Consider the following 20,535-nt stretch of genomic DNA (forward strand, 5'->3'; position numbering starts at 1 on the left):
ACTAATCTACACACACATACTCAGGCATGAAGACTGGCCACGTCAGTACTTCTACTTTGATTACAGTGTAAGAGGTGTCCTGTCTCTTGCCAACACGTCCTCTGTGCTCTGGAGCCCACCCTCTATATACTTTCCTCGCCCTTTTACCTTTGTTCTCCTCATCCTCATCTCCTCTGTCACTGCCTTCATCTGGGGTGTTACCAGCCTTATTACATTAGTAGTATTATTGGTCTTACTGTCTCCAGTCTTCTTCCCCTCAAATCCATCCCCCACACTACTTCTAGAATAATCTAGAATAATAATCTAGAATAATATTCTAGAATAATCAAATAAAACCTAATCAAAAAGTTCCCCTGAAGTATATTATATCATCCAATGTTTCCTTATGTCCTTTAGAATAGAGTTCTAATTGCACAGTTTGGTGTAATCTAGCCTCTGTTTTCCCTCCAATTTCTTTATCTGTCTTTATCCCACACATACACTGTGCTCCAACTACTTTGAATTACATACAATCCCTGAAATTATCATACTACATAAGCTTATTGCCTTTGCCCATGCTTTTCTTTTCTCTGAAAATGCTTTCAAATACTTCTTTGCCTGGATATTTTATACTCCTTTAACACAGTAGAAAGGTATGGCGGTCATTAATTCTACTCACATATCTTCCAATTCTCCTTTCTCTCTTGGTAGAGGGCAACACTGCTCTTCAAAGTTCCCCATTTGCAATTAAGCAATTTGCTTTGACCAATGAAACTCTAAATGCCAGTGCATAATTTGCCACTCTCTCTTCCCACTGCTGCAGTGATCATGGAAGTACACTGATGAAGTCTGATGAAGTCTTTGATGTCTTGAGTCTCTGAGCTTTCCTACCAACCCATTTTGGACATGTAGCCTGTGTGGGAAATAAACATTTGTTGTGTTCACACTGAAATTTGGGCTTGTTTGTTCCCACAGCATAACCTAGGCTATTTTGACTGATACAAAGGGTTACCTTTTTCAGGAAGCCTTTCATGAACCCAACACAATCTGATCCAAATGCTGCTTCTCCAAGTGATGACAGTATTCTATTCATACTCTTATCATAACACAACACTGTAGTAAGATGGCTGCTGTAATTATCCATCTCCCTTCAAACTGTACTTCTGAGTGCAGGAACTGTGTATTTCATCCCTGTATCCTCACCACTTAGCAAAGCATCTAGCGTATGGTAAGTGCTTAAAAAAATGTTTGCTAAATTAACTGTTTATTCATTCATTCATCAAAGGCCAGGGACTGCTCTAGTTACTAGAGACAGAGTAAAATCAGAGGAAACAAAAACTCCTGCCCTCATAGGAGCTAATATTCTTGTGAAGGATAATGACAATAAGCAAGACAAATTTAAAATACACAGTTTATTAGATAATGATAAATGCTAAGTAGAAAATATAGAGAAGGAATATTTGGATGGTGACCAGGGAAGACCTTATTTAGAAGGCAAACTTTTAATAAAAACCCAAAGGAAAGTAAGTAAATCGTCCATGCAGATATCTGAGGGAAGAGCAACTAAACAGAGAGAAGAGTGCACAAACCCTGAGATGGTAACACACCTGGCATGTTCACAGAACAACAAGGGAGCCAGGGAGACTCAGCAAATGAGTGGCTAGAGATGAGATTAGAGAGGTAATAACAAGGGGCCAGGTCTTGCAGAGATGTATAGGCTAGGTTAAGAGCTTTAGCTTTTATCTTGAGTAAAACAGGGAGCCATTGAAGAATTCTACACAGACTGAGTGGTGGAAAAGGATAGTGGAAGATAAGGTCAGAGATATAATGGGGGCCCATGTTCTTTCATTTTATGACATATTTCCTCTCCCCACAATACATGTTTACATGTGAAAAGAGGGTGTACCAATTAACCAAGAAAAATTAAAACTAGTATTGAATAACTGACATTTTATGATGATCTTAATCTGTTTATTACTTTACTATGCAAGGACATTGATTATAACCTATATACGATTACCAAAACATAGTAATGTACCAAGTATCATAGTGTATCAAATATCAAGAGAGATCAAGTATTTAATGTAGCAACAAATCCTACTAGACAATTAATAATACTAAACGGCTTAACAAATAAATCAGATGCAGATTTATAGCTCTATGGATCTTGCTTCATTTACTTGTATTTGCCCAAATACCACAAAATAAATACAAGCAAAAAAATTTTCCCATTGTAATACTGCCTTTCATAAGAAAAAACTACATTCTGAATGCAAGTTCATTGCCAAAAGCAAACAAACCAAAACAAGAAAAACGAAGCAAAAGAAAACAAATCAGAAATCAAAATACCTTTTGGCAAATGTTAAATCAAATAAACACACCTTGTATTGTGTTCTTGATGCTGCCAAGTCTGAACTCTGAAGAGCTGCCAAGGGGTAAGATGTTTCCAAAAGCAAGATCTTTACCGAGGAAGCGGTTGCTCACATTCCTGGCAAATTCAACTCCAGATACCAATAATAATATTCTTGGCTGCTTTTTCTTACTGAAATTCAAAATAGAGTATATTCAAATATTAAATGGATGATTTCCAGTTCCCTCATTGTCCACAAAATAAAATTACCACAGCAGCATTTTCTAAAAGGTATTTCTTGGTTTGCTAACTCTGTCATTATGTTCAATCAAAGTAAGTTTCTATGGCCAAATATACTTGGAAAATGTTGCATACTATGCCCCTTTTCCACAAGGCACACTTTCATAAAGGCGCTGGCCTAGTGGTGTAGTGGTTAAGTTCACGTGCTCCATTTCTGCAGTCTGGGATTTGTGGGTTGGATCCTGGGCACAGACCTACACACCGCTCATCAAGCCATGCTGTGGCAGCATCCCACATACAAAATAGAGGAAGACTGGCACAGATGTTAGCTCAGGGACAATCTTCCTCACCAAAAAAACAAAACAAAAGGGCTCTGAGAAGTCCTTTAATAGAGAAGTCCATTTTACTTTACTTGACCCAATGTGTCCCAAATTTATTTAAGACCCTCTTTCTACTGTAATAAAGAGTAACATTATTTTCACAGATCACACTTTAAGAATGCTTCATTCTATAGCAATTATCTGAAAAGTAGTGAGAGATGCTTTTTAGAATTGAATGTGAATGTAAACAGGTGGATTTGAATTTATTTTCTGTTATTGCAATTTGTACAGAGATGACCCATAAGAATAACTGCATTTATTCAACCATAAACTTTTAAGTATATGTTACCTTCTAAACTAAATGCCCATTAAAAAAGCAACAAGGAAAACAATCAAATAATGGTATGATTTATTCATTTTTGTTCAATGAATATTTACTGAATATATATTATGTGTCAAGTACTAAATTTAACTCTAGTTTTACACTGCAATTGCTCTTATATAGACAAGAGTATCAGATTTAAATGGTTCCAAACACTAACTAATAATAATAACACGAACTCAAAACTTAACCCCAAGTATCTGAGAACACAGTTTTATTAATTCTAATCACATGATTAAAAATACGGATTTTTAAAATAAGCTATTTTTAAATAGGGATAATCATCCAGGTCAAGCATCATAATATGAAAGCATAGTATCTTTCAAAAAACGGTGTTGCAGCACCAGCCCCGATGGCCTAGTGGTTAAATTTCGGTGCGCTCCACCTCGGCGGCCTGGGTTTGTTTCCACTCATAGGTATATACCCAAGAGAAATGGAAACACATGTCCACAAAAAACTTGTACTCAAATCTTCATAACAGAAGTATTCTTAGAGCCAAAAAGTGGAAATAATCCATAATAATAGACTAACAAAATGTGGTATATCCATACAATTGACTATTATTCAGCCATAAAAAGGAATTTATATTGATATACATTACAACGTTGATGAACATTGAAAACATCATGCTAAGTGAAAGAAGCCAGTCACAAAAATTCAATTAATACTGTTTCTTTTATATGAAATGTCCATGATGGGAAAATCTAGAGAGAGAGAAAATAGATTAGTGGTTGCTTAAGGCTGAAGGTGGGAGCAGAAGAGACAGGGAGTAACTGATAATGGATGCAGAGTTTCTTTCTGAGATTATACAAATATTCTAAAAGTAAATAGTGGTAATGATTGCACAACTGTGAATATGCTAAAAACCACCGAATTGTACTCTTTAAGGTAATAACTTTTAAAGTTGTGAATTATATCTCAATAAAGCCATTATTAAAATAAAAGAGTCAAAATAATATAGGTCTACAGTCTTTACCCATAATGTTTGGGCCAAGATATGTCTTGGAAGTTTTTAGATTATAGAAAGGTAATATGTCCCATCTACAACTAACCCCAACTGCGAAAACTGAGTTTCCTAATAATTAAGTGACTTCTCCAAGTATGCACAATCAACAAGGAAAAAGGGCAGTGATTTGAACTCAAATCTATCCAATCACAGAGCTTGCTCTCTTTCCTCTACAGGTAAGAGTGTGTTCAGATCGCCCAGCCAAGCTATAGACTTGACATCTGTAAAATGGAGAAAAGAATCCTTTTAAATTTATCACAGAGATTATTTTAAGGATGAAAGGAGATCATTTTTATGAAAATAATGTGTTGAATATAAAGGTCTATATAAATGTGAGACAATATTATCTGGAAAATTATTTTCACTGTATATCTAAACCAAGGTTTAAAATGAGATATGGTTTCAGTCAAAGTCCATACAGGCATTGAAAACAAAGATGTTAATTTTATTAGAAGAAATGCTAAGCACTAATTTAAACATTGTTTTTTAAATGTCGAAGAGAATCTAAATATGTTCAAGAGGTCCACAACTAAACTTTTACCATCTCAAGTTTTCATAAAGCTTTTGTAAGCCATATATAAAAGTGGCGTAGCGTGCAAACATATACATTATGTTTGGTCTTAACGCAGTTCTATGGACCCAGAAGCCAGACAGATTACTTTTTTACCTTATAGGTAGCTTCCCTAATCTTTTCAAAATTTAAAATTATTTCAGTTTATTTAATACACTGCTTACATAAGTTTCTAGGGTAAGCAGAGTTTTGTTTATACATCTTCCCTCAAGGAAAAACCTGTTATAAATAGGACATAAGTGGGTATACCCCAAGACAACTTTTGTTCTCTCAAAGTATAGTCATAGCATTTAAGAATTTTAGGGCCGGCCCAGTGGCACAGTAGTTAAGTTTGCACGTTCCGCTTCTCAGCAGCCCAGGGTTTGCCAGTTCAGATCCCGGGTGTGGACATGGCACCACTTGGCAAGCCACACTGTGGTAGGCGTCCCACGTATAAAGTAGAGGAAGATGGGCAAGGATGTTAGCTCAGGGCCAGTCTTCCTCAGCAAAAAGAGGATTGGCAGCAGCTGGCTCAGGGCTAATCTTCCTCGAAAAAGAAAATAATAATAATTTTAGAGTGTGCTATATTTGAAAAACTTTAAGAATCCTTATTGTAAAATACGAATCTGATCACGTTGCTCTACTGTTTAAAAACTTAAAATGGGACCTCTGCCTACAGGATGAAGATTGCTTTGCATGGCATACAACAGCCTTCTCACCCTGGGCTCTTTATTGCTTCAACTCCAGCCGGTGAACTTCCTTTCCCAACCACATGATCCTATTGACAGCGTAGTGGCTTTACAAATCTTCTCCTTATCTTGATGTTACCTTAGCCCCAGCGTCATCTACCTTGAAGTCACAGGCATCCTTCAAGGCCTCCTTTCAATGCCACTTCCTCTGTATAATTCACCTATAGCTGCCAAATAAATCTTTGCTGATTAACTGATTGACATATAACTCGTTTATTAAATATTGTACATGCTTACCTCTAAAAGTACATAGAATTTTGAAATACAATAGTAAAGTACTCATCATTTCTTACAATATTGCAGTATGAACTGACTAATTTTTGTCTTTGGAAACGCAATTCTAAAATCCTTACATGATTTTTGTTTCATTTAAGGCACAGAGATGGAAAAGAGAAAATGTGTATTATTGAATGTAAAGAATAATAGATTCTTGGTTTTAACCCCAGTCTATATAAGACCAAAGAGATACTGGGGTAAGTAGAACATTGAAGGGCAATAACTAAGTAAATGTGGGTTCATTGAATAGAAAAAAGAAAGTTCAGCCTTATACACTAAAGTTTTCAGTTTAGTCAGAAGTTGTAAACTTTTTCTGTCAAGGGCCAGACCATAAATATTTTAGGTTTTGCAGGTCAAGAGGCAAAATTAAGTTGTAACCATGTCACTGTGATTTGTAGCACTGTGAGAAGCAGTACAGACAGCATCACATTGCATCTCTGCTGCAACTACTCCGCACTGCTGTTGCAGTGCAAAAGCAGCCATAGGCATATGTAAACAAATGAGTGTATGTAGCTGTGTTCCAATAAAACTTTATTTATAAACAATAAAATTTGAATTTCATATAATTTTTATGTCACAAACTATTATTGTTTTGATTGTTTTCAACCATTTAAAAATGTAAAACGTATTTTGTTCATTGGTCATTCCAAAACAGGCAGTGAGGCATATTTGAGTGGGCCATGGGTCATAGTTTGCCAATTAATGATTCAGGTATGGGTTTAAATATGTTCTTACTTTTTTTTTTTTAAAAGATTGGCACCTGAGCTAACCACTGTTGCCAATGTTTTTTTTTTTCCTTCTCCCCAAAGCACCCCCAAGTACATTCATGTATATTCTGGTTGTGAGTGCCTCTGGGTGTGGCATGTGGGATGCTGCCTCAGCATGGCCTGATGAGCAGTGCCATGTCTGTGCCCAGGATCTGAACTTGTGAAACCCTGGGCCCCTGCAGTCGAGCTCAGGAATGTAACCACTGGCCACAGGGCCAGCCCCGGTTCTTACTTGTGAATTACCAGATTTCATCTCTAGCATAAACAAATCAGAAGATGAAAAAATTTTACTTAAATCGAGTGTTGTTACTGAATTGAATTAATTTTTACATTCTACATCTTCTCATAGAAGCAGTTTTTTACATTTGCAATCAATTTTTAACTAGGTTTAGCATAATTATTTAGAGCCACCTCCATATTCAAGGACTTTAAAATATACCATCAGTTCTTTTGTTTTTGGATATTAACTCAGCTTTTGTTTTATATTGTAACATCTTCTAATAAACTGTTGTACGTCTTAGTTCCCCCCCTCCCAAAAGCAAACACATGTAGTTTAGAATGCCTTACACTCTTAGGAATGGTTTTCTACTGCCATCACACAAGAAAGACAAACTGCATGGAAATTTCTTCTAAAAATTCTAAAAATGTTGCTCTATTGCCTTCTGGTATTTAATGCTACAGAAAAGAAGTCTGAGACCAGCCTAATTTTTATTTCCTGATAGTAATATGCTAGTTTTTCTCTCTTTCTAAATAAAGATTTTTTATCATTGTAATTTGAAAATTTTTTGATATTGTGTCTCTGAGTTGTCACGTCTTACATAAGAAAAATCCTTTCTGCATTCATAGGTTTTTCTCAGCTAAGTGGAATTTCCTGTTAATTCTTTATTAGTTTTTTCAAATGCTCTGTTCTCTTCTTTAGAAACAATGATCTATGTTCTAGTCTCTTCTTCAGAAACTCTAAATATTCACATAGTGGATTTCATTCTTTTTCCTCTATATATCATCTTCTTTTCATGAATTCAATATTTCAGCTGGGAGAACTTTTCAAGTCTATTCTTCACATTGATTAAGTTTTCTACAGTAATATTAATTCTGCTCTTTACTGCCTCAAATATGAATTTTTAATATGTTACTGTGGTAAGCAGAATAATGCCCCCCCAAAGATGTTCAAATATTAATTCCCAGAAGCTGTGAATATGTAACCTTACGTGGTAAAAGTAACTTTGTAAATGTGATTAAATGACGAATGTGGAAATGGCAAGATCATCCTGGATTATCCATGTGGGTCTTTAAAAGTGGACAACTTTTCCTAGCTGTGTCAGAAGGGGTCAGACTACAGAAGAACAGTGAAAGAGATACAATGTTGCTGGCTTTGAAGATGGAGGAAGGAGTCAAATGAAGGAATGTGGGCAGCCTCCAGAAGCTGGAAAAGGCAAGGAAGCAGATTCTCTCCCAGGGCTTCCAGAAAGAAATGCAGCCCTGCACTGATTTCAACCCAAGAAGACCTATGTCAGACTTCTGAACTATAAACTCTAGGATAATGATTTTATGTCGCTTTAAATCACTAAATTTGTGGTAGTTTTTTATAGCAGGAATAAAAATCTAATGGTTCTCATATTTTCAGTTTCTTTGTCATCTTTTTGTTCTACCTATCTTCCTACTATCACTTAATCATTGTCTATTCTTTTTATAGGGAGTTCTCCTCTCCAAAGAGGCCATGTATTCTTGCATGCATTAGATGTCAAAGAATTTCTTCAAATATTCTTCCTTAATTGAAAATTCATCTTAGATTTTCACAGGTATGGCTCTGAATCTTCTGATTTCCTTTTGCTTGGTTTTGCGAGATTTTTTTGTTCCACTTCATTCATTTCAAATGTTGAATTTATCCATAACATTTTAGCATTAAAAGAGACTGTATAGATCATTTCTTCATAGTCCAGTGTTTTCCAAATGTGTGTATGTATGGGGAGAGGAGATATTGAGAAGAGGAGAAGAGACAGAAAATAGACCTCTGGGAAACAGACAAAATGGAATCAGAAACTGGGAGGTTCTTTTTAAAAGTGTAACTTCCCATCCTGAAAAAAATCTCATTTGCTGCTGCCCAGAGAGATCTGGTGCTACATGGAATCACTGTGAGTAGTGAGAATGTATTATAATACTCAAGCACATTCTTCATGAAAACATATACCCCTCTCACTCTATTATTGCAAAGACACAACATTTCTATCACATAAGAAAAGATTAAATGAATGTAATACGTATGTAGATACATATGAACAAAAACTATGAGAAAAATCCGGCCTAGCCTTATGTGTCTACATGGAGGAACTTCCACTGAAGCGGTGGTTATCAGTGGAGATGCTTTGGCATTGGAACAGGGAAAAGAAATTCTTCATTTCTTTCTAGAGTTGGCAGACCTCTACATTTACACGATATTTAGCATCCCTAAACTTCAGGGTCCCAAAAGCCAGTAGCATCTCCTTTAAAGACACTGTAAAAATTTAAAGACACCCCCACATATTTCAAATGGCCCAGAGGAATCACCCAGAATAGAAAACCAGAGCACCATATTGACAGTCCTGGCTTCAGATCCCACCCCTTACTCACAGCTTTTAACAGGAGAGTTAATTGATCAGCAGCTGAAATTCATTGGTCCCCATTACTCCAATGGGTAGAGACAAACACTGTAAACACTAAAGATTTACTTTCTCTTACTTCCCTCTCCACCCCGGATGACGCAGAGTAATACTGGGTAAGCGTATCTGTTCTGCAAACTGAAATTTTCTCCCAGCTGGACTAAAGTCTAGGTTCTGAGAAAGGGAGGGGAGGTAGAAGGGGACAAGAATTACTAGTACTCATTTTTGGTCTCCCATCTAAAGCACTATTCCCAATCAGCTCTTTGGTAACAAAGCAATATTGCAAACTCTACCTGACTGTTTAAAGCCCAAGAGAAAGAAAGAGCTGTTATTTATTGAGCTCCTAAAAACTGCAATTCTATTAGAATGCTCTTTCTAATAATGCCTTTATTCCAGCTCCTCCACCAGAAATGAAATGAGTAAAGAAAGCAATAGGCAAATACTAAACAGTTCAAATAAAATTGTGTGCTAAAGAAACAATAGGTGCTCCTATATACTCTTATGTTTATTACAAAAACAATATATTTTTCCCTTTTCAATGTTTTCCTTATCTAATGATATTTACTACTGATGGCTATTTTTATTGATAAAGCCAGATAAAGGAAATTTATCAAAGAAAATAATTCTATTTACAGCCTTTAACTTTAATATAGAAATCAGGAAAAGAGCCACAGTGGAATCAGCCACAATGATTTTTAGCCAGGGAAAATTAAAATGCTATAAAAGATCATTCACTTAAGTTTAAGAAAAAAGTTCTAAGAGTCAGGTAATGATATTCTAGTGGCATATACCAAATGTAATCAGCTTTTCTTTGTCCAAAATGGACTTTGGTAGAAGAGAAAGTTTATGTACTTAATGCTTATCTCAAAAATACGATTTAACATTTTCCCCAAATATTTGAAAATAATTTCTATTTTCACCTGCTTAAATATAAGAATATTCTATAAGAGAATGATCAAAGGGCATATGGAATGAAATACAGCTTACATGGTTTCAAAGGCAGCAACAATTAATTGAGCATTGGTAGTTCTTGTTTGTTAAACGCTAAAAAAAAAAAAAAGATTGGCTGAAGATCCTGAACTAAGGTAAGCCATGGTAAGATGCATCGTGGAAAAAAGGCAAAAGACCTAACTCTTCTCCAAGCTCTGTAGCTTTGGATATGTTACTCAGTCTCTCTTTAAGGTGAGGCAAAGAGGGAGAGTAATTCCCTTAGCCCTCAAGAAGTTGATTGAAAACAGGTGTCCTTAATCCAGGGCCTATTTATGCTTCAAATTGTGTTTTTTTTCTACGGGGAGAGTCAACAGCTTTCCTTGACTTCTAAAAGTGGTATATGACACCAAAAAGGTCATTCATCATTAGATTAGAAGGTAATGTTTCCCACGCCTTTCAGGCTATGTATATTCTTGAAAAAAACCTTGTGATGTCAAGGGGAAAAACAGTGTCACGCAAGACATTTCACATGCTATCTAACCAGAACTAATACAAAATCAATAAAAGATAGATGAACGGGTTTCTTCCCATTTCTAAATAACCCAAAAATAAAAGAAGAAATCACCAGGGAAGTTTGGAAATACTTTAAGGTGAATGATCATACTTACATGTGTTTACAAATTCAGATCATATAGAAAAAAGGATAGACTTAAAGTGTACTCAATAACACTTTACATCTGTGTAGATCATTAATACTTTCACAATCAATTATTCCTCCTTACTTTTTAGGAACATAAGTAGCTCCACTTTACAGATGAGAAAACAGTTATGAGGGTTATTGTCCAAGGACAAACATTTCTTAACCCTGCCAGTTTCCTGACTTCTACGCCAAGATTCTTCCCAGTGTTAAGAAGCAGTACAAGCTTCCTTCTTGGAGATTTATACAGTAAACTTAGCAGAAGGAAGTAAAAGCAGACTCCTAGCTCCTTTGTGTTTTCTCTCTGGAATGTTTGTTCTGCTGAATCATTTGGCGCCAGCTGATATGAGCAAAGAAGAGAGTTGAAATGGTTATCTGTACTTACCACCTCATAGTTAATCATTAAATATGGGGCAATGAAGCAAAAAAGGGTTTTATAGGCTTAGTATCATCCCTCCACAGTAGGGACTGAAAAGGAGATCATATACTGGGGCCTGTCCAATAATAAATTGCCTCAACTTCCTGGGAAGCTCACTGCGCTCAGATAGCGGCGAGAAAAAGAATTCCAGGTAGAAGAAACCACATCTCCAAACCCCTTTTCCTAGCCGTCCACGTGGACACCAACACCGTGTGGGTTCAGGGATTCACCAAGCACCAGGAAAAGACCACCCCACACAAACACCAATAAAGGCACCTCATCCTGCCTGAAGCTCTTCTCTACAAATGTTTTGGTCTGCAGATACTCATTCACTAAAAAAGAGAGGCAGGGAAAAGTGTGGAGAGGACTACTATCAGAGAGGGAAGACCCAGAGAGCTGGACAGTGAAATAAACGGACGCGAATTAACTGACAGCATAAGGGAGCCAATCCCTAGGCAAGTGAAAGGCTTCAGAGGTGGGTGGGGCTAAGGTTTCCAGGACCCAGCTGCCAGCGCTTGACACGCTGGCGGGGCGGGAACTGCGCGTTCCTTAGCAACCGAGGGGGCCACGCCCACCCACCACCGAAGCCCCTTGCCCACCATCCCCACCCCCACTGCCAGCGCCTGGCTCGCCAGGAAGAGGTTCTTAAGGTATTACGGTACCTACAGGGTTTCCCGGCCTCCGAGTGCCTCCTCTTCCACAGCCTCCCTCCGCCCAGCCCGCCCAAGTGCCGCTCTCAGGGGCGGAACGATCGTCTCCTAAAAGCTTTGGGGGCTCGCTAAGGAGGTGGGTCCGCTTTCAGACCCGGACCCCTAGCTTCCCGGGCAGGCAGGGCTTCCCCAAGCCCCTCGCCGTCGCGGGACACACACACACACACACACACCTCAGCTCAGCCAAGACAAGGGCCGACAAACTTCGTGTCCGGCTGGAAATGTTGCCGTCCGCGGTCCTGTCACTCAAGGTCAGGGGCGGGACTAGCAAGCTGCACATCCCTGCTCCTAAAGGGCGGTACGGAAAAAGAGGCGGATCTCGACGGAAAGGGGCGTGACCAGTCCTCAGTCTGCGCTCCAATTGGTCGGTCTCTCTCCCGCCTCTGCGCTGTTCCTGGGCCCAAATGCGCGGGCCCTGCGGCTTTTCCTTTCTTTTGTCGTGAGTCCCAGGCTCTAATACCTGACTCACAGTGACTGTAGAAATTAAAAATAAGGACTCGTTTTATAAATATAAAACACAAAAACACGTTATTTTGATCATTGAACCCTCCCCATCTAAATACACTCATGTACTCCCCATCACACTCTCTGGGGAGCATCCCTAAAGGGAAGTATGAACTGTCTCTGAAAACTAGGTTGTTTGCAGATGCAAGCTTTTAACAGGAGATTAATCAATTTAGGAAAGATGATTCCTGAAACATGACGAACACATCCACAAAATGGGAGCGAAATAGTAAGTTATTAGTTATTATTTGGAAAGCATTTGACAATTGAATGATTTGTACCTTGTACTGATATAATCCTGACAACACCCATTGAGAGATGTTATTATCCACAGCCTATGGACGATGAAAATGAGGCTCAGAGAGGTTACATTTATTCCATCATTCAATGAATGAAAACGTGCCTACAGTCATTATTTTTATACTGTGGTAAATTGAATTTAAAATTCTTTCAAAATGCATGCGACTTTCAATTTAATTTTTCTTTTGTTCAAGTATGTCATTTTCTTCTAATCTAGCCCATCAAAACTTTAAAAAAAAAAAAAAAAACCTTGAGAAAGGAAATAGCATACAAAAGAACTGAGGCAATATAAAAAGACTAACTAGGAGGTTCTCTGAAATCTCTCAGGATATCAGGGCCAGAAATTGAATCCAAAATGTAATTTTCTTTTCTGTCTTCCTAAATCATTTGCCGGTCTCCAGTTTCTCTCCCAGAAATAAAGGTAGAGTTAAATGAGATTGTCTTAATACTCTTAACCAGATTTTTGTGTGTATGGCTTTAAAATAGTGAAACGCTTTTTCTTTTTATTTATTTATTTTTCTTTTGAGGAAGATTAGCCCTGAGCTAACTACTGCCAATCCTCCTCTTTTTGCTGAGGAAGACTGGCCCTGAGCTAACATCCATGCCCATCTTCCTCTCTTTTATACGTGGGACGCCTACCACAGCATGGCTTGCCAAGCAGTGCCACGTCCGCACCTGGGATCTGCACCAGGGATCCGAACCAGCAAACCCCGGGCCTCTGAGAAGCAGAACGTGCAAACTTAACCACTGCGCCACCGGGCTGGCCCTGTTTTTTCCTTTTATATTAAACCAATACTCAGAAATGTTTATCTTGTCAGATGTGGTAGTAGTAAGAAAGAAAAAAAAAGAACACACTATCTCTGGACAAGTGCTTTGAAATTCAATTAAAATGTCCACCATTCTATGATAAAATTGTTGGAATAAAAGAAACGTTCCAAGTGTAAATTATTTTATCCTCTTGTCCTGCTGAATTTCCAAATTCTTCTGAAAGCTAACTATGAATACCACTGTACAAAAATTTCTTGATGTATATGACTCGTGATCCCATTATGTTTCTTTAATCTTTTAAAAATATTTGATTTTAGACTAAAAAGGAAGAGCTATGATTGTATATTAATAAGTACATTCTATAAATACTGTTAGATTTAAATGAAAGTAGTGAATTATTTATTTGAATCCTTTTTCAATTGCATATTCCAATAAGTACAGCAAATGCATTTGTTTGAATATCTCACATATATAACAGATTATACATTTAAATAAACGTATTGTATGCATGTAAATCTGTAATCATTGAAATAAACACAGCTGTTTATTCCCCTTATGTATAGCTCCACATGTTTGAGGCATACATTCAAATTTCTGGAACTCTACACCTTGGTATCTAGTTAAACATCCAGTGGAAAATATTGTGCTACATATGCATAGGAATACATTCTCAAACTGTATCCACAGTGAGGAAATAAGGTTAGAACAATGACTAATAAGTCTCCACCACTGAGTTTCTTATCTTGAACCTATCCTTACAGATAACTTGTCCTAGCAAGTTGTTCTGCAAGCAGTTTACTGATCTATAAAATGGGCACTAGCCATATTACCCTATATGAATATGACTATTGCAAAGTAGTCTTGCAAGTGTCTTTCAAAATAATTAAACTCCAAAAAGCAATGTTTCAAATTAACTTCTAATACTCTCCACTTTTGGATCCACACCTCAATTATTTATTTTTCAACTTGTGCTTCTCCTTCAATACTTGCAACATACATAATTTGAAATTTCCCCTAAGGCACAATGTATACTAGAAGAAATTATGAAGAACAAACTAATCAAATACAAAATACAATGTATCTTAGGGACATTGAACAAGAAGTAAAAGGTTTAATGTAAAATTAAAACATTCAGATGTATGTTATGAATATGCTTATTTCTTTACCATATGACAGACATGTTATGTAGTTAAATTTGTGGTCAGCTGAAATATAAACTAGAATCTAATAATTACATGTGCTAACACCATTGGTACAGATTAATATGCATATATCTTGAAATTTGGGGGAAGCAATTTGAATCATTTGCAGAAATTATGATTCTGTCAAAAATTTATGAAATTCATTGAATATAATAAAATATGTGATATAATATCAAATTACTTAATCTGGTTCAGCAATCCTTTGCCTTAAATTTTAAAAGCTGAATTATCAGATTTACTTCTCTTAGTGGCTGGAATTGGTTGCCTAATTGGTCAAATACACATGCTACTATTTCTGTGCAATCATCTTAGAACAACATCAGGAAGACATTATGTTTCATGTGAATTCCTTTAAGAAATCCCTGTGATCCCCAAAGTCTGTGCTTGAAAGCCTTAGTTTTTACCCTATAGTACTATAATTAAATCACTTAATAAAGCCTGAGAAATAAGTAGGCTTTTCTTAAAGAAAAACTTCCTTTTCAAAACTCAGAAAATTAATAACCCTTAAAAATATTTGTCATTGATCTGTACAATATTTGAAATTATAGTTATATAGCACATATATAGAATGAATTCCGTGGAAGGAACTGACCTATGTTATTAAGTATATATTTCAAAGTTTGTTTGTTGAATAATAGAATGCAAGATTGTCTCTGAAATCTCGAAAAAAATATTCGTCTCAAAATATCCTTCAGATGATATCAGAACATATATGGGAGAATTATTTCATGTACATGGAAGAAAGAAAGGTTACATATTACAAATGTTTTGAGGAAATAATTTCAAATGTATAACTACCAGCTGTTTCTCCAACTGGCAAATGACATGTAGATAAAAAGTATATCTTGTAGCCCATTGAAAATGTTCACATTTACTTTTTTTTCATTTTATTGAAAATTTCATCCAAAATGTCAGTGACTCTAAAGTGTTTCTGAAATCAGGATTCAGCTTACAAGTAATTCAGTGACAGCATTTTTCCCCTTCTTAGGGGTACATATACTAATAATGGCTTTTTCGGTTGATGGCCTCCTTATATCCAGGTGGTGACTCAGTGATCCAAGCTGCTTTGATCTTCTGCCTCTTCCCTCTCAAAACCAGTCCTCTGCATTATTCCTCACATCAGAGGAAAAGAGCATCTGCAGGATTTCCTAAGAGTTTTCACTGCTGCAGAGCAGAATTGAGGTGCAACATCTGGATGTGTGTTTGTCACTCATTATTGATAAGATTCATCAATATTGTATCCATTTAGTACCACATTGATAAAAGCAATCTTCCTACGCTCCCCTCCCCCTGTGTATTACCTCCTGCAGTTTCTCCAACTCAAGTATTCCAGAGCCCCCTTATCAATGCTTCACTTCTTTTGTTCATAGTCATTCATCACTTTTTAGTGTACTTCATGCATAATTTACTTGTTTATTATATGTATTGTTTATTATCTTTCTCCTCCTCAGGAATGTAATTGCTTGAGGGTAGAGATGGCTGTCGGTTTTATTAACTGATCTATCTCCAATGCCAAGATCAGTGCCTAGCACCCAATGGGCACTCAAGAAATATTTTGCATTAAATTAGTCATTGTGCATAATTGTGATTCAGTTGTTTAAATTTCTTATAATATTCTAGTGAATGAATATGCCACAATTCTTACATCTGGTATCCTGTTGTAGGGTTTTGGGGCTATTTCTAGGTTTGTTCTATCACAAACAGAGTATTATAAATATTCTTATATGAGTTTTCTGCTGTAGATTTGCAATAATTTCTATTCGGTTTATAATTAGGAGTACAATAACAGATTTGTAAAGCATGTGCACATTCTAAATGAAAATATAATACAAAATTGTTTTCACAAGGTGTTGTACTATTTTGCCCTCCTAAGAGAAGTTCCTCGTGAGATTCAAATGTATTGATCTTTTCAGAAAACCAAGTTTTGACTTTGTTAGCTTTCTCTAATGTTTATTTTGTTTCATTGATTTCTTCTCTTATCTTTATTATTTCTTTTTTCTACTTACTTAATTTTCTTATTTTTCTATGTCCTTAAGGTAGAAACTAAGATAATTTATTTAAACTTTTATTCTTTAATGATATAAGCAAACAAAGCTAGAAAATTACCTCTAATGATTGCTTTATTGATATCCCATAAATCTTGATATGTTTTGCTTTAATTAGCATTCATTTGGAAATATTTTTTAATTTCCCTTTCTGTGAGTTTTTCTTAAATCATTGGATTACTTATTTGGAATTGTGTTGTTTATTTTCCAAGTATTTGGGGGGGGTCCTAAATATCTTATTGTTATTGACATTTAATTTAATGCCATTGTTGTTATAGAGCATACTTTGTAAGATTTCAAACTTTTGAAACTTATAGAGACATTTTATAGCCTAACATATGGCTTATCTTGATGATTGTTCCCGGTATACTTAAAAAGAATGTATCTTCTGCAATTGTTGGCTGTAGTGTTCTGTAATTCTAGAAGTAATAGTATATATTATTAATTTATTGCTAAGATTCATCAATATTATATCCATGTAGTATTACATAGTTAAGAGCGATGCCCCTATGCTCCTTCTTCGCCCTACTCCCAATTTTCTCCCCAACCCCAGCATTCCAGAGCTGGAGTTCACAGAGTTTCACATCTCAAACACAGCACTTCTCATTTCCCCTTCATACACCACACTGCCCAAATGTAAGAACCCTAGAACGGTATAATTCCATTTATCTGCCCCACCCCATCTTTTGTATTATTGTTGTCCTATATGTTTCTTTTAAATGCATTATAAAACCTCAGTTTAAATTGTAATTACTTTTGACCCAATTGGTCAGCTTTTTTAAGGAAATTAGAATTATCTTCTGTATTTACTCATATATTTACCATTTCTGGTGCTTCTTGTTCTTTCCTACATTTCCAATGGTATCAATTCCCTTTGTATTGAAGAATTAGTATTTCCTTCCTATCTTCTTCAACTTTCTCTCAAGTTTTCTTTCACCATAAATTATGAGATTATAAATGATTTTGTGTTTGTGTACATATTTGTGTGTATATTTATTTCAAATAAAAATAGATACAAATCCACACACAACTTTACCTTTGAACATTTTCTTTGGACTCAACAAAATATGTCCACACATTTCATTTATTTCTTGCAACATTTATCTGAAATTATATTTACTATCCCATGTTACCGTCAGAAATAAGGAAATTGAGGCTCAGGGAGATTACATTGTTTTTTGTTTTTGGTGAGGAAGATTGTCACTGAGCTAACATCTGTACCAATCTTCCTCTATTTTGTATGTGGGATGCTGTCACAGCATGGCTTGATGAGCAGTGTGTAAGTCTGCACCCAGGATCCGAACCTGTGAACCCTGGGCCGCCAAAGTGGAGCATACAAACTTAACCACTATACAGCCAGGCCAGTCCCAAGATTACATTTTTAACAAGTACTTTAAAAAGCCATGAAAGCTTACCATGCCCCTTTTTGTTTTTTAATTAGCATGTATCTTCCCTGAATCTTACTATAAGATTCAACCTTATTCATTCTCCTTCAATACTGTATAGTGCTTAGCTCACTGCTGGGAACCTCTTAGGTAGATCTTCAAAAATTATATTGAATAAACAAAAGAATGAATTCAGGATTTATATAGCTGATATAGATGTAGATACAGATATAGACATAGATACAGATGAAGATACAGATACAGATATAGATATATACCCACATATTCTATACATGATAGATCAAAAAATATAGTTAGATTGCTTTTCTAAAAATTTCTTCCACTCCCCAAACCTCTCCTTGGGCAACCAGCAATCTGTTCTCTGTATCTGTGAGCTTGGTAGTTTTTTTCTTTTTTTAGATTCCACACATAAGAGAGATTATATGGTATTTGCCTTTCACTGTCTGACTTATTCACTTAGCATAATGCCCTCGAGGTCCATCCATATTGTTTCAAATGGCAGGATTTCATTCCTTTTTATGGCTGAAGAATATTCCATTGTATATATATATATATACATTTTCTTTATCCATTCATTTATCGATGGACACTTAGGTTGTTTCCATGTCTTGGCTATTGTAAGATTGTAAGTAATGCTGCAATGAATTTGAGGTCCATATATCTTTTCAAGTTGGTGTTTTTGTTTTCTTTGGCTAAATAATCAGAAGTGAAATTGCTGGATCATATGGTAGTTTTATTTTTAATTTTCTGAGGAACCTCCATACTGTTTTCCACAGTGGCTGCACCAATTTACATTTAGCCAAAGCAATCTTGAGAAAGAAGAACAAAGCTGGAGGCATCACACTCCTTGATATCAAACTATGTTACAAAGCTATAGTAATTAAAACAGTGTAGTATTGGCACAAAAACAGACGAATAGATCAATGGAACAGAATAAAAAGCCCAGAAAAAGACCCACACATATATGGTCAATTAACTTCCAATAAAAAAGCCAAGAATATACAATGGGGAAAGGATAGTCTCTTCAAAAAACAGTATCCAGAATTAGTATTTTCTTATACTCCAGGTATGTTGGTGATATTTTCTCTCAGCTTTTATTTGTCTGAAAATGTCTGTCTCTCTTCTCTTTTATGAGGTTTACATAGAATTCTGGGTTGAAAGTCATTTTTGTCTGAGCATTTTAAATATGTCGTTCAATTGTTTTTTTACCTCCATGTTTCTGAAGTGAGGTTAGCCATTATTTACCTTACTGTTTCTGTTTGCAATGTGTTTTTTTCCTACACCCCTGACTGCTTTCAAGATGTTACCTTTGGTTTTCAGTGGTGTGACCACCAGGTGTGTAGGTGTGCTTCTCTTTGTATTTATCTTACTTTGATTTTGCTGAAGTTCTTGAATTTATAAGCCAATACTTTACATAACTTAGGAAGTTTTTGACCACAGTTTCTTCTCTTTTTTTTTTTAAAGATTGGCACTTGAGCTAACAACTGTTGCCAATCTTCTTTTTTTTTCTGTCTGCTTTTTCTCCCCAAAGCCCCCCAGTACATAGTTGTGTATTTTCAGTTGTGGGTCCTTCTAGTTGTGGCGTGTGGGATGCCACCTTAGCATGGCCTGACAAGCAGTGACATGTCTGCACCCAGGATCCAAACCAGCAAAACCCTGGACCGCCACAGCAGAGTGCGAGAACTTAACCACTCGGCCATGGGGCCGGCCCCTGACCACAGTTTTTTCAATAACTTTTCTGGGCCATCATAATTCTTCTTTCATCCTGGGATTCCAGTTACATGAGTGGAAATTGTATCACCCAGATTACTAAGGCTCTGTTAATTTTCAAGCATTTATTCTCTGTTCTTCAGATTAGATGCCCACTTCAGCTGTCTTTAATCTGCCCTTAAGTTTACTCAGTAAATTTTTCAATTCAATTACTGTAGAATTTCTAGAATTTCCATTTAAATGTTTGTTATATTTCTATTTCTCTACTGAGATTCCTTCTCTTCCCACATGAAGGCCATATTTCCTTTTAAGTCCTTGAACATGTTTATAATAGTTGTTTTAAACACTTCACCCAGTAAGTAAAACATCTAGGCCTTTTCAAGATCAGTGTCTATTGAATGTTTTTGGTTTTTTGGTTTTTTGGGGTTTTTGCCATTGGTCATATTGTCCTGTTTCTTTACATATTTGGTAAGCTTTTATTGTATACTGGACATTGTGGATGATATGCTGTAGGGACTCTGGATTATGTTATATTCCTCTGAAAAGTGTTGGGGTTTTTTTCCTAGCAGTAAATTCAATTATATCCAATC

The 20,535-nt window shown here is 36.1% G+C and overlaps 1 protein-coding gene across 10 annotated transcripts in view; it reads right to left on the minus strand.

Annotated features, from left to right (window-relative positions):
* The window catches only part of TRIQK (triple QxxK/R motif containing), a 114,979-nt gene extending 102,672 nt beyond the window's left edge, over positions 1 to 12,307 (minus strand). For 3 of the 10 annotated variants that reach the window (XR_011493252.1, XR_011493251.1, XR_011493250.1), the window contains exons 1-2: positions 12,184 to 12,301; positions 2,361 to 2,521 (exon numbers count right to left, since the gene is read on the minus strand). The gene's annotated coding sequence lies outside the window, so the exon portion shown is untranslated. Of the gene's footprint in view, positions 1 to 658; positions 893 to 2,360; positions 2,522 to 5,546; positions 5,744 to 11,966 lie in introns of all 10 variants that reach the window. The other 7 variants (XM_070481337.1, XM_070481332.1, XM_070481338.1 and 4 more) reach the window with 4 other exon arrangements.
* Positions 12,308 to 20,535: the final 8,228 nt, after the last annotated feature.

Source organism: Equus asinus, chromosome 12 (genome assembly GCF_041296235.1).
Source record: "Equus asinus isolate D_3611 breed Donkey chromosome 12, EquAss-T2T_v2, whole genome shotgun sequence".
In the NCBI taxonomy this organism is placed as follows: domain Eukaryota; kingdom Metazoa; phylum Chordata; class Mammalia; order Perissodactyla; family Equidae; genus Equus; species Equus asinus.